Here is a 15,481-nt window from a genome sequence, read left to right as displayed (position 1 = left end):
AGGCAGAATGTAAAGAGGATGGGTAGATCAGAATTGGGGAGTCATTGGATTTTAGGAGATATTGAATTCTCCGGATCAAATCATTCTCATCTCTTCCTCAATCAACGCATTCATTGACTTTGCTTGGCAATCTTAGGTGATTGGATTCCAATGTCTTGGCTCACCAATCTCTCTAAGATTGAACAATTGCCCAATGTCTTGATTTAATTGCTCATGGGAAGAGATGAAGTTTGGTCACTGATTATACCACACAAATTCATAGATCAAAGTATTGGTAGAATTACATGTCACGATATCCATCCAAACCCCAATCTAATCCAATGTGAGAAAGCATTTCTAGCATGATTTCTTCATCCCTCTCTCAAGGATCAGAGAAAACCCAATTATGAATAGCTTCTCTGTCAAGACAACTATCTAATTGAATTAAGATCGAAAGCTTTCTAACAAAATCAAGAGAAAAGATAGAAGAAGAAGATGAAAACTATTATTGATCCATTGAATTACAATAGAGCTCCTTAACCCAATGAAAGGGGTTTAGCTGTTCATAGCTCTCAGAATGGAAAGTGAAATTGAAAAGTACATTACAAAATTGGAAATGCAGAAAAGTAAATTGTGCATAGAGTACAATTACAGATCTCAATCTGTCCAACCCCCAAATAGAAAAAGAAAAGAAAAGAAAGTACATAAAACTTAAGAAAATGCAAAGAAAATTGAAAGCAGAGTTCTGAACTCCTAGAGCCCCCTAAGGGCCTCCCAGAGAGCTCTCTTCAATCTTCAACAATCCTTCTATTTATACTCTTCTTTCTCATCTTCAATTGGATCAAGTACTTGGATGTGGGCCTTGGCTGAAGCAGTTAGGAGTGATTCTTTAGTAATTGATAATGGACATTGGCACTAACATTCTACTCTGCATAGGTGCAATTTGGAATGGAATTAGCCTTAACATTGATGATCACGTTTGTAGAGGAACATTGGGTCAAACGTTGCTTGAAAAAAAATGAATTCTGGGCTTTGCCAGCAACGTTTGACTCAACGTTGGTGCAACAACGTTCGCGCATCCACGCGTGCGCGTTGACCATGCGTACGCGTCAAACAGGTTTTTGCAAGTATGCGTCGCTCAAGCGTTTGCGTGCAAGGCCAAAATTCGCATCCACGCGTACGCGTCGCCTCAAATTTTCCCAATTCCAGATTTGGGAGTCTCATCGCGTACGTTGATCTCAGCGTTGGACTACAAACGCTCCCTCCAACATTGACCTTTCCACGCGTGCGCGTCACCCACGCGTACGCGTCAACCATGCGTACGCGTCGCACCAAATTTTTCCAATTTCCAGAAAGCACTCTGTATTGAAAAACATTGGAAACCAACGTTCCCTCCAATGTTGGCACCAAAAACTTGCAGAATGTTGCATTTCCCCCCTTTTCTTGCTCTTCCTCTATTTCTTTTCACCTATCGTTAACCAAACACATGTATCAAAGCTTTGCTAAATTCACAAGAAATTGCATCATTCTTAACACACAAGTAATTATGGCATAAATCTCATGAAAATGTATCAAATTAACAATGTTTGATTGAATCAAGGCATGTATAAAATTCTCATCCAAATGCTTACTTATTGCCTAAGAAACGCATGAAACTACTCTAAAACAAACTAAAAATGGCTTGTAAAACTAGCCAAGATGCCCTGGCATTATTTCCTTCACAGCTTTAACACCTTCTACTCTATCTTCTTCCATGCCTTCCATTCCAACCTTTTGGCCTATAGTATGATAATCGTCAGACAATTCCATTACATCAATTATATCAAGAATTGAAGGTCTGTGCTCAAAATAAATGTGGATGACGTTGTTATTCTCATGGCAGTGCTTGATCATACTAACAAGGTCCTAGTCCACTTGCAATCTCCTAAGACCAAACTCTAACCCATCTTCAGGGTCCAAAAACCAACATGCTTCAACCTTGTCATACCCTAATTCGTTATAATAACCTGTTACTGCAAACACATCAAGATAGTCTTCATCCACTCCAACCCATTCATCGTACAAGTCAGATGTCTAGATAAAAATTTCACCAGGATCTATCTCAAACTTTCCACCATGGTGAAAAACAAGTTTCAATCGATCAGGCATCTAAAGTTTACAGCACAATGCACAAAACAGATAGCATTACTCATTTTATCGCAAAACAACCATGTTGCAAAGAACTAGAAATTAACACTATATTTGTAATAAGAATGCATATATTTACTTCCTATTGACTATAACTTAAACCAGATTATGATTTATGTGGTTACAAGGTTCATATCAGAAACCATAAACCCTAACATTTGTGCCATTGACAACCATAACATTCTAAACCACTCACTTATGTATACAATAACTCATTCACGCATAAGTATCAAGAACCCTCAATGGAATACAAAAAATAGAAGAGACGGATCAACATGAACTCTTACCTCTCACCGTTGGCAGTGTGCGAAGGTGATGCTTCGTCGATAATTCCTTCACTGACCGGAGAGAATAGATTCTAAGGATGATCGCCGCGCGAGAAAGTGTGAGTGGGAAGTATGGGAGAACGAACGGACAGAGAAGAAGAGAAAGCTTTTTTGAGGTTTTGGTGGAAAACATTGAAGTGGAGGAGGGACCAGCAAGAATTGTTTATTCAAAGGGGAGAAGACGTTGAACAACGTCGTTTCACACACTTAGGGCATCCTCTCCCTCAACGACATCATTTAATGGAATGTCCACATGGCAGTTCATGTTCCACATCATCAACGTTTAGACGGTACTTCTGCGAGGGACTAATGGAGATGCACGTTTTCGAATTTCAGGAATTTAGTTAGTTATTTTTAAAAATCAAGGACTAAATTGAATAGCGATTTAAAATTTAGAGACCAATTTGAGCGTTAACTTAACATAAATATCTTCAAACAACCTCACATGGGTTCAACACATCAATAAGGTTATAAGGCTCGACATACCCATCAACAAACTCAAATAATGCAATAAAGCCCGCAAAGAAGTCCATCGTCACCAAGACCACATGTAACAAAAATTTATATTTAAATAATCATAATCTTATAATCAATCACTTTCAGCTTAAGATATAGAAAAATTTTCACATGTTCCATTTGCTTTAATGAAACACTGGTATAGTAAGTACAGTTCGGTTCGATGTAACAGGTTTGTCATGTTGTATGAAATGAAATACCAGACACATCCTTGAAATTTATCCAAAAAGACAAAAAGGGCAATTGTCAAGACAACCACGTTGAGCTTGAATGACTGCATGGTGAAGTCACTAAAGCCGAGTTTCGCAAAGTAGGCCACATACGGCGTGAAATAGTTGGACTAAATACTAATCATGAATGGGCCTTGCGAAATGTGAACAAAACCACCGATAGATGCAATGCATTGGAGTCCCATTGGGTGTGGCGAGTTCATGTTGGTCACAATGAATGAATCCTCACTTTATCTATATATACAATAATATGTATTAGAGAACATAAAAAAAAACTCTAAACAAAAACATTCAAAATATAAACAAACAAAAAATAAATAAAAAATTGATAAAAAAAATTAAAATTTGAAAAAAAAAATACTAAAAATGATAGTCCAAAAAAGATTTTTCTAAAACACAACCATAAAAAATACAAAAAATTCTTATTATTGTTTCTGATATTTCTTATTATAAATATGATTGAATGATAAATTAGCAGAAAAATTAAATTTTTTCAATTACTTTTTAATCTAACAATTAAACGAAAATACAAAAATTATAATTTATTGCATCTGAATTAAAATGTAAAAAAAAATTTCAATTTGGTTACGAAAGCATTTACCATTCAACACTCAAATTCAAACTCATTCAATATGTTGCTAATTAAATATTTCACATAGATTTTCTTATGCAACCAAACTATTACTAACAAGATCATTAATTTTTTAAGCTCATATTAATTTTTTTAAGGTCACTGCCATTTTGCTTTCATTCTCATTGAACCTAACATTCAGTTTGTTTCAACATTCAACATATAATAACATAAATTTGGATCCTTTAAATTTTAAATTTTTTACTTTAGAGGGAAAAGTGTGATCTTTCACCCTTGAATGATTTCTCTCTCATATTTTTTTTTTGTCTCACCTATGAAATAAATGGTGAGAGATTACACTTTACTCTCTAAAGTGAAATTCAAATTTTAGAAAATCCAAATCCTAATAACATAGCAACTCCAATAAAGCTTAATTAGTATTAAGTACGATTTTGATCTCTAAGGTATAGATCGAAAGTTTTTTCGTCCTCAATCTTTTTTTGTATACAAAATCGTTCCTAACGTTTAAAACCAAGTTTTAAAATCGCCATTTTTACTTAAATATTAAAATTTTGGACCAAATAATCCATAACAAAAAAAATTATAAAATAAAAAAAAAAGAAAAAATAAGAGAAAGAGATTATTTCTGCTCCTGCGAAGGGAGAATGGAAAAAAAAGAAGGAAGAAGTGAAGAAGGAGAAGAAGCTGTCTACAATCCACCTTTACCTCCGTTTTCGCCACCAAAAATTTAAAACAAAGTTAAAACTTAGGAGCGATTTTAAAACCAAGTTAAATCTTAAGGACCATTTTGTATGCAAAAAAAGTTAGAGACGAAAAAAATATTCTACCTATACCTTGAGATCAAAATCGTACTTAACCCAACTTAATTACTATGCGTACGACTAAAATTACCACTACGCAAACCATTCGTTTTTAGCCATTATTAATAAAAGGGCTTAACAATAACTTTAAAATATTACTTTTCAATCATAACCTACACTCATTGTGTTACCCTTTATTTTGTCATCGTATGTTACCCAATTTCAAACTTGGCCCACATTTTTTACTTTCGTATTGAATTTAGCCCACACAACCCAACAAAAATATGGGTCTATTATTTCCATCCGCTGCATGCTGCAGCCGACAAATTTCCTCTCAAGCTTGGTTAAGGAAAAGGACCAAAACTAATGCAATTGTCCATAATGTCATTCTCATAAACACAAAACGGGTTATATGTCGATACCAATAAAAAAAAATAATGCTACATGTACATCAAAATCAATCACTAAAATTAGTCATCAGTATAAAATACATAGGGAAGTGCTAGGGAAACAATGAAAATTTTGAACAACATGAACAATTACCAATCAAATGAAAATAAATTACACTCTAATTTAATGTTACTAATTAAATTTACTTTTTTAATTAAATTTACTCTAATTACACTCTAATATGGATATTTCATATGATATATCCATATATAATTTGTATTTGGAAATGAAAAATCGTTCTTACTATTTACATGGATTTTGGCATGACTTATTATGTGTGCTATCGTACTTTTTTTTCACTTGGAGGGATAGGTTTGAGATAATATGAAATTCTACAAAGATTTAGACATGAATAAAAATTTTTGAAAGATGACAACGACAAAAATATTCTTAAAATATTTTAAATATAACAAAAATAACAAAGTAATTTAAATATATTCTCAGAAAGAACTAAATTTTGATACGACTCATAATTAAAAATGAGATTTTTTATTTTTGTTAGAATATAATTAGGATCAATTTGGATTAATTAGTATTATTTAGTATATCTGAATATTTATTATAGGAGATTACGTCTTTATTATTACGATTCTCTTAGTACCTATAAATACCCTTTTATATTGTATCATTCTAGACAACTTGAATAGACAACTTGATTACACTCAATAATACAAATCCTTCCTCCAGTTTAGTTTCTTGTTTCTAACAATTCTTAAAACTTGGTGATCTTTTATCAAGTGAATCTTTTTTTAATCCTTTTTTTTTTTTGGTGAACACAACTAGAAAATGGATTAATACAGACATATTTACAGACAGATTTAGTCTTTATTACAGACGGATTTTTGGTTACCGATGAAATTACCGACGGATTTTGTCCCTCTGTAAAAGTTCCGTCGGAAATTATTTACCGACGGATTTTTTTCCGTCGGAAAATTACCGACGGATTTTTACCGGTTACCGACGAATTTTTTCTCTGTAAATTCTCCATCCATTTCCCGAAGTCGACGAACTTTCTGACAAATTTTCCGTCGGTAATTATAGACGGATTTTCGACTTATTTTCCATCTGTAATTATAGACGAATTTCCTGATGGATTTTCCGTCTATAATTACAGACAGATTTTCTGACGGATTTTCCATCTGTAATTATAAAATCATCTCACACTCTTATTACAGACAGAAAATCCGTCTGTAAATCCGTTAGTAAGGTAAAATAATTTTTTTTTCAATTACAAAATAAACTTGTTTTCATACAAAATATATAAATTTAATACAAATTTTTATCTAATTTGTATTCGAATATTTATAATATTTTAAAAAATAAACAAATTCATCGTATTATCAAACTAAAAGAAAAATACTATAAACAAACAAGTCAATATAATTCAAAATATAAACAAAATGTTGATACATCAATTATAATAACAAGTAACAACCATACATCAACAAAGTGTATTAATACATCAACTATTGTCCTCTAATTAAGTCAAAATATACAATAAGGTTGCTTAATTAGGTTCTAAAATTGGAACTTTATCTGTACAGAAACCATTCATCGTTATTGTGTCCATTGATTCAAACAGTGGGGTCATGAATTGCTCCTTTGCCTCAAGCTTCTCTGCCTCCTTATATTTTTCTATTTCTCATCTGTTTCTCAAGTATCAAATTCTGACAAAAATAAAAAATAGTAACACATAATCTATATACAATGTATTCTTGAGATGAATAAGTGAAGCTCACCTCAACATCTGGTCTAGTTCCAGTGAATAACTTGGCAATTTCATGTGCCTTTTTCTCTTCCAAATCAGTTTGTAACCAGTCAAAAAGTAAATAAGTTTATGGTATAAGACATGAAAATCAACTTACTACTAGCTTGAATGCACAGCCTTCGCAAATAATATGACCGTGGGTTAGTTAGAGAGAGAAACCATATAATTATTACATTCAATTACATTTGATATGCAGCAATCATTATAAGCTAAAAATAACAGACCAAACTCAAAATAGAACTGGCAAAAGATGCTGAAATCAAGTGTATATATTTTTTGAATGTACCTCTAAGTCAATGAGCCAACTATTGGCTCCTGATCCGGATCCAGGATGAAAGTGATAGGCTGGCAATGTTCCATCCAAACATACTGCAAATGTTCCATCCAAATATTTATTTTATGTTCCATCCAAACATATTGCTAGGAAATTGAAGTATCCCACTACGGGGACGGAAGCCCTTATAATGGGAATTCTCATTGAAGGTAATAATATCATTTCCTTCTCTCCAATTTCCCTTTTTTTTATTGCATTTTCATATACCATTCCTCATAATATTTGCTTATCTTCCGCTACATTCAAGGGCTTATTACCATAATCGCTGCCACAATATTGCACAGCGGCAGTTGCAGCTGCATTTGGTACAATTTTTCATATCATAAGAGAATTGCACCTATGACTGCAGCTGCAATTTAAAATCGATTCTTGGTTTAGGGTATTGTTTTGGGATACAACGTTATTCCTCCACTAGATGAAAACTAAGATAGATAAATGTGCAGGGCCTTGAAATTTTGGATAACAGCTTGGTTTAGTCATGTTAGTCCTGAAATAGAAGGTTCTATAATTTAATTCCGTCTATTTTGGCTTCATTTAAGCAGGTAAAACCAGCCAGTAACTACCTTCTCTTGTGTGCCATTGATATAGGCCTCCAAGCTTCCAAAAGAAGAGAGGCATTATAGCTGTTTGAATCACCAGAAGTATCATATTTCATTTTCCCTTCATGACAGTTTCCCTTCATATAAACCAACTTTAATTAAAGGTAAATTTTTTAAAAAAAAGAACATTACCTCACTTTTCAAGTATTTTAATTCTCATATCTAGAATTTTGGTTCCCATTGATTCAAAACTGAATTGTTAAAGCTAAGCTCCAGTTTGATTCTTCTTTTGCCATTGAAGCAAATAAATAATAAACTTCTCCATTATTATACTTTTCTTCTACTATTCAATTTCTCCATCCCAAAAAATACAAACAAAAAAACACACGCACGTATGCACAGGTTCATTCTATTTATATGCATTCATTACTTTGCTGCATTCACTAGCACTAGAATAAAGGGCTACAAATTGATTCAGACTCTTCCTATTTCTTTTCAATCATGCTAGGTGTATAGTGTATATTAAAAGAAATGTCATGTACATGCACAAAGTGCTCCACCAAGAAGAGGTACCTAGAACCAATCAATCAGAAGAAACACACACATACACACAAATAAGAGCTAATTAATAATAAAAGGAAGAAATTAAGGAAGAAAAACTCACCATACCCCAAGAAAGGCCCTTCCAAGCTTGATGACTGGATTTTTCGCTGTATTGCTAGACTGAAAATGAAAAGTAATAAAAGATTACAGAAGCTTCAATAGTTATATAAGTCAATAATTTAAGCAACTGACAGAATGGAAGAGTAAAAATAAGTGTTACATAACATAAATTCGTTGCTGCTACATAACTTACAAAGCATATTCAATAGGAAAAAGCAACTAATATATCTGGAACTTAGAATTCAAACAAAGAAATTTCACTAAAATCTTATGGAAAACCTGAAATATGGGCATAATGCCTACAATAACCATATGAGTTATAAATCAAATCAAGGGAGTAACACAAACAAGATCAAAGGTGCAACACAAGCAAAGAAGTACATTACCTACTGTCATGAATCTTGCCACGATTTAATCTGAGTAAGACTCTGAAAACAGGTCCGTGATACGCATAGTACGAAAACAAGGGAGTAATATGATACCCTAACACTGCAGCCTCCCTGGCAGCTCCACCTGTAAGCATTCGCAAACCAACCTCATTCGAATATGGCATAGGGTGCACATAGGCTCCATATGCAGCTAAAGAACTAGCAATAAAACAGATAGTAGTTACAGAACATGTCAAAACTTTCCTAGTCACATTGAATTTCCCAGAACAAACACAAACCAGGCACTGCAATTTTCACATGTTCATACATGGACACTAAGATTAGTCCAACTTGGTCACAACATATCATCAAAACTACTAAAATCATCTCAAACCATCCATCGCAACTGTCACATGTTTAAACAGACACCAACACTTGTACAACTATGTTATAAAACATAATCAAAACTAGGGAAAGCATCACAACCAAGCAGCTATAGAGATGAAGAGGAACATGAAAATGATACTAGCATAGTTGCTAATTTTTGTGCTTTAGCTTTAGATTTTTCATTTGAAAAATCATGAAATACTTTTTGAACCACAACTCTTTTAGGAGTCGCAGCATACCTGAAAGAAAAAAATTATGGTTTTCAATGAAAGAAAAAAATAGACAACCATCAAGGTACTTTGTTATTCCCCTAATTCTCTATTCCACTGAGAAACTGCATCCATTTGTTAACCGTGAAGATCATCGTGTTAGCGTGATTAAGGTCTATGTTAGCAACTTGTTCTTTCTAGTTTTGCATCGTGAAGCAAGACACTAACATTATTAATAGTTGGGAATAATTTTTAGGCAATATTATACACAGGAAATGATAGCTCAAATCAAAATTCAAATAAAGCATCTACTCTTATAAGATTATTTAGTTATGGCAAATGAACCAAGCATTGAAAACACAAAACAGTATTTGATTAAGGAAATTAGGGAAACATAGCATTTTTTGTTCAGGGTGGCCACCTTGAAGAATTAATGGAAATAACTAATTATTATTACAATTTATTTGTTTATTAACATAAATCATGACATGGAGTTGTGGGGACAAACCTTATGGAAGTTGAATATCAAGTCCAGTTCACAGACTTGTAAATGGTGATGCAAGCAATACTGAATTAGAAAGATATAAGAAAATGCTATATTCTGAGGAAGAGAAGAATGGTACATTAGGGTCTGAATGGTATAAACAAACTCAAATTCATTAACCTTGATTTCAAATTTATACCCTCCAAAAAGATAGAGAATGAACTATGAAGTGTTGTTTAGTAGTGTTTACCTCTGGAAGCATTGACGAGAGCGAAGAAGTTCTGTTCAAGGTCATGGATGAAATCACCTTCCTTCTTTGACAAGAAGAGCTTGATGCGACGGTAGTTTTTAAACATGGTTCGAACCTCATCTTTGTTCCTCTGCTTAGTGACGACCTCATCCTGTGACAGAGGCGGAGGAGGAGGAGTAGGCGGACGAGCTAGGGTTTGAGGAGATTGTGGCGGCGGTGGTGTGGCAGTGGGGATTCCAGGAGAGTGTCGTGCTTTCACTTCTTCAATGGCTGCTCGGCGGACGCCATTGGTTATGGTTAGTTCCACTGAATGAGCGATCAGTGCTGTAGTTTTATAAAATCGCGAAGGTAGACGAAGGCGACGAAGACGGTGGCGGAGAAATGCACATTACGGTTCTAAAAGGAATGACGCGAGCAACACACATAGAAGAGCCGGGAAGGGGTGTGACAGGGCGATGGAAGTTCAGTGCAATGGAGGTTCGGTGCGGCGGCAGCGCAAGGTGTGGCAATTTTAAATTACAGACGGATTTTTTGTCTGTAATAATTTAATAAACACAGCGTTTTGGTCCATTTAATTACAAATGGATTTTCCGTCTATAACTGTTTTTTACAAAAAAAAATTAATTTTTTCGACGGAATTACTGAGGGATTTTCTTTTCCGTCTGTAATTTATACTAATTCATTTTTTTGGTTTTTTGACAAAAAATCCCTCTGAAATTCTGTGGGACAAAATTCGTCAGAAATATCTGTCTGTAATAACTAGTTTTCTAGTAGTGAAATGACGGATTTAAAAGAAATTAAAAGGAGGTCTATTTAAAATTTAAACTTCGCTCTGATTTCTCATATGTGCATTCAAAATAGTTATCTAAATATTCTTACAAAATTTCGGATTAGTGTATATATCGTTTATCAAATACGGAAGTTTTTTTTATCTCTTATTAAAAAATTGTTTTTTTGGCTTTTTTTTTCACATTTTTCATCTTTTGGGAGCATTTTTTTGTTTTATCTTTCAAGGGTATTATTTCAGCATCTAAGTATCTTCGAGGATAAAATCATAAAAAATTCAATATATATAAATTCCTAAATTTTAAAGATAAAAATATTTCATTTTTCTGTTCATACATGCAAAAAGCAGTATTCAACTCTAATCTTTAAATTTTTTGTGAATATATATGTATTTGGTTATTTTTTTCTTCTAACTTTAAATTTTTTTAAGGGTATTATTTTTTATTGTTTTCATCTTTTAGGAATAATATTTTTGTAAGCATTTAAATATTTCGAAAATATTTTTGGTAATTTAGTCTTAACTAGTTTCCTAGATAACTTTATTCCAATATCTTTCTAGTATATAACTTGTGTATTTGATTCAAATTTGTATTTGATCCAAATTTTGTGGGAACCTTTAGAAATTATTTAAAAGGTGAGTGCAAGAAAACATAGCAAAATTTGATCTCTAAACCTTTTTCATTTATCTAAAAAGTATATTTGCCATTCCATTAAGTATCACAAAAAAATTCATTTGGTGTAAAACTACAAAATTTTAATGATGAAAATGACTCTTTTTTAATCATCTTTAAAAAAAACATCAAAATCCGACTTATAAAACCTTTTTTGAGATTTAGCATCGCATCTAATATTTAGTTATTGGGGAATGCTAGGTAGACAATGACCTTGTTGAACAATATGAACAACGAACCCTAAAAATTAACCCAATTAGATTACTAACACAGTATACCTATATACACCCCGTCCCCCAAATCCTAATTTTAATAATCTTAATTACTAACATCATAATCATCCCACCCACTCCCTCTTTTTTGACCCAGTAAAAACTTTTCCCCTTCCCCACTATTCAAACGGCATTCAGGAAGTAGTAGCCTTCCCCTACCCCGAATTGAAACGGCATTGACAAAGGAGGACCTTCTCACATCCGACGCCTCTTCTCTGCTATATCCTGTCATCCATCCTGCCCCTCGCCGAACCGACCATCCCCGGGGTGCCTCCATTGTGAAGACGAGCAGCAGTAGGCGAACCCCCTGTCGCCGTCACGTGGAAGTCGCCTAGCCGCCACCCGCGTTGTCTTTTAACGGCCATCTCCCGAGGTTGAAGTCCCTGCATGTCCGCGCCGCTTGGAGTCTTCCTCAGACAAAACCAGAGCAACAGTGGTATGTGTTTGCTTGCCCCTATTGAAGGTCAGTCTTCCGATAGCCGTTTCTTCAAGGTTTAGATGTTCATAGTAATTTTTATGTTATGGTTGCATAGAAGGGTTTTGCTGCTTGTGGGAATTGCTGAGCCTGTTTGACTTCTTCAATTGTTTGTTAACATAAGGAAAATGGAAAGAATAACGACCCGTACATGTTGCTGAGGATCCGGTTTTTCGCATCTTGTTTTTTAATGGTTGACTGTATTTGGGTTTGTTTTGTCTCCGGATATTAGTAAGTCAGCAATTGGTGTGAAGCACGTGCTTAAAATTTGTTGCTTTGTGAGTTGTTTAATCACTCTAAGTCGGATGGTCATTTCTATACATAAATGGATGGATGAATTTTTTGCACGGTTGTTTGAAATTTGGTTGAGGATGTTAACTTTTTTTTTTCCTTCCAATACCTAACCTAAAAGGGTGTCACATTTGAATAACTGTTCAATTCTCTGATTATGCATTTTTGATTTTGAAGAGATAGGTTTGAATTGGTATCCTGTTTGTTTATTTAAGAAAAAAATTGTAAGTATAATTTGGAATAAATTTACATTTTTCTAGTCTTAGCTGAAAGTGTATTTTACTTTTTCCTCACATGTCCACTTGCATTTGATGTATTTGATTGGATAGGATCTAAATGACAGTAGTTTTGGCATTGAGTTTGACCATGTAAAGACTCTATTTACATGTTGATCAGCATATTTGACTACCATCGCAATCAATATTTGGGAACATTCTAAATAAACCAGCTTTAGACTTTAAAAACATTGAGTAAGTCAGTATGAATAGTCCTTTTGACACACTAGATCGAAATAAATAGTGCGTTGCCTTGAAGTTGCAAGTTAATTGGTCCTTTTGATTTTTTAATACTTGCAGCAGGAAAATTATACTAGATGAATGTTAAAAGTTGAGCGTTGTGACATGATCTAAAGCATTTAGGAAGCAATTTCTATTGTTACTAATCTCTAGAGCCTATCAAGCTGATTATATTATGACTTGTTTTGGTGACTTTCGTAATTAGAAGTTCAATTTTGACAGCTACGCTTCCAAGAACCTTGTTTTACTTGAATTTTTTGTTATCTGCCTGTGTACTCATACTGCGCACGACTGTGGGTGTTCTGCTATTGATTTTCATTTTTTTTTTGAAATTATAGCAAAGATAGAAATATCACATGGTTCATGGATGCTTGGATTAAAGCGAACTGTATGAAATTTGATGGAGTTTGTGCTTGATATTTTAGAATTCTTTTCTTTATCTGGTTCTGGTTCATGTGATTGACTTTTAATTTCTATGAATTATGGATGTTCAATTTTGTAAAAAATGATGGATGCAAAAAAGATATGGCTTTTAGTGGTTGCTTAACTAGATATGAGTTAAATTGGTTGTAAATACTGTAGTTGCATAATGTTTGATGTCTACATATTTATGACTTTATTATTTTCGATCATGGATGTTGTAAAGACTCGTGTTAAAATTTTAAGAATAATACATAGTTATATAGAAATAATATTTTTTATGCGTGTGAAATTCGGTTCTGAATTTTATGGAAGACTAATTATAATGGTAGAAAAAATTTTGTGTATATGATTCTGAAATTCAGTTTGTCTTATTCGTTTGTGTTTTTTCATCACCCTCACAATGAAAATACCATACAGATATACTTCGAGCAATGAGAGTGGAGATTATGGAGGATATTATCATGGGAGCACACAATGGATCCATTGAAAAGGTGCGAACTTTGTTGGACCGAAATGAAGAACGTGTATGCCACAACCGTACAAGAAACAAGAAAAAGGAGGTTAAATCACCTTTTACAGCACCAATCACTAGGACATTAATGAAGCTATGAGGAAGAACCGAAATCAGAGAAAGCAATAGATGTACCTAGAGCCCATTTGGGAAGTAGCAGAAGCTACTTTTTTTTTTTACTTTTAAATTATGAAAAGTCACAATAAAAAAGCTAAAAAACAGCAACAAAATATACATTGACACGCATTTTATATTCATTTTTTATTTTCACCTACCATATCATGCACAATAAAATAACAAATACTAACTATACAATAATTTCTTTTGCATTGCCATCAAGATTATTGTGAATTAGAATTTTAATATCCATTCTCTTTAAAAAAATTGTATTTTTGAGTTATTTATCCAAACACTACAATTTTAAAATAAGTACTTTTATAACTAAAATTCAATACAAAATAACTTATTTATAAGTTGCTATTAATAAAAGTCCTTCTACTTTAAACTCTTTTTCTAAAAGAGCTTATTTAAGTTGTTAACCCAAATTGGACCTTAGTCTTAAGACCACAAATACATTTTTCACATTGTTTACGTGTTTTCGTGGTGGAGTTTTGTTACAACAGAAAGGATAAATTTCCATGGTGAATAACATTTTTAGTTCTCTAACTACTTTGATTCTGTTTCAATATATTAGCGAAGCGTAAAAGCTATTAGTTAAGAATAACCATCTAGGTACCAATAAAAATAACCATCCGCTATCATATGGAATCGAACATCCAGCCTCTACTATTTGTTACTATTTACACACTACACCAAGACTCTTCTAAATAACCATTTGGGTGACAATAGAGATAACCATCTGTTAGCCTATAGAATCGAACATCCAGCCTTTATTACTTGTAACTGACCACATACTCTACACCAAGACTATTACGAATAACCATTTGGGTACCAGTAAAAATAACCATTTGCTATCCTATTGAATCAAACATCCATATTAAAATACTTACAACTGATCACACACACTACACCCAGATTATCCGAAATAACCATCTGGGTAACAAAAGAAATAACCATTCGCTTTCCTATTAAATCAAACATCCAATTTATAATACTTTTAACGAATCACACACACTACACCCAAATTATTCAAAATAACCATCTGGGTAACAAAAGAAATAAACATCCACTATCCTATTAAATCGAATATCCAGTTTAACATAATTGTAACTAATTATACACACCACACCAAGGCCATTACAAAATAACCATCTGGGTACCAATAGAAATAACCATCCGCTACGCTATTGAATTGAAACCGACTTTCTTTGCATATGTTGTATAAAAATCCTAAGCCAACTTTAAATGCTCAAACCGCATCCCAACGCTTGGTATTTCGTCTTCAGCAAGGCAACTATGATCCGGTAACTGCGAATCAGTTCAAAACAGACATCA

At 33.3% G+C, this 15,481-nt stretch overlaps 1 long non-coding RNA gene across 1 annotated transcript; it reads right to left on the bottom strand.

Moving 5' to 3' along the window:
- Positions 6,858 to 7,220, bottom strand: LOC110266706. The gene is made up of 2 exons (XR_002354204.1): positions 7,135 to 7,220; positions 6,858 to 6,965 (listed from the first exon to the last, which is right to left on the bottom strand). It is a non-coding gene; the product is annotated as an uncharacterized LOC110266706 (long non-coding RNA).

The sequence above is a fragment of the Arachis ipaensis genome, chromosome B09 (assembly GCF_000816755.2).
Source record: "Arachis ipaensis cultivar K30076 chromosome B09, Araip1.1, whole genome shotgun sequence".
NCBI lineage: Eukaryota > Viridiplantae > Streptophyta > Magnoliopsida > Fabales > Fabaceae > Arachis > Arachis ipaensis.
Note: the sequence above shows the minus strand (reverse complement) of the source record. Positions and strands in the feature narration are given on the sequence as shown.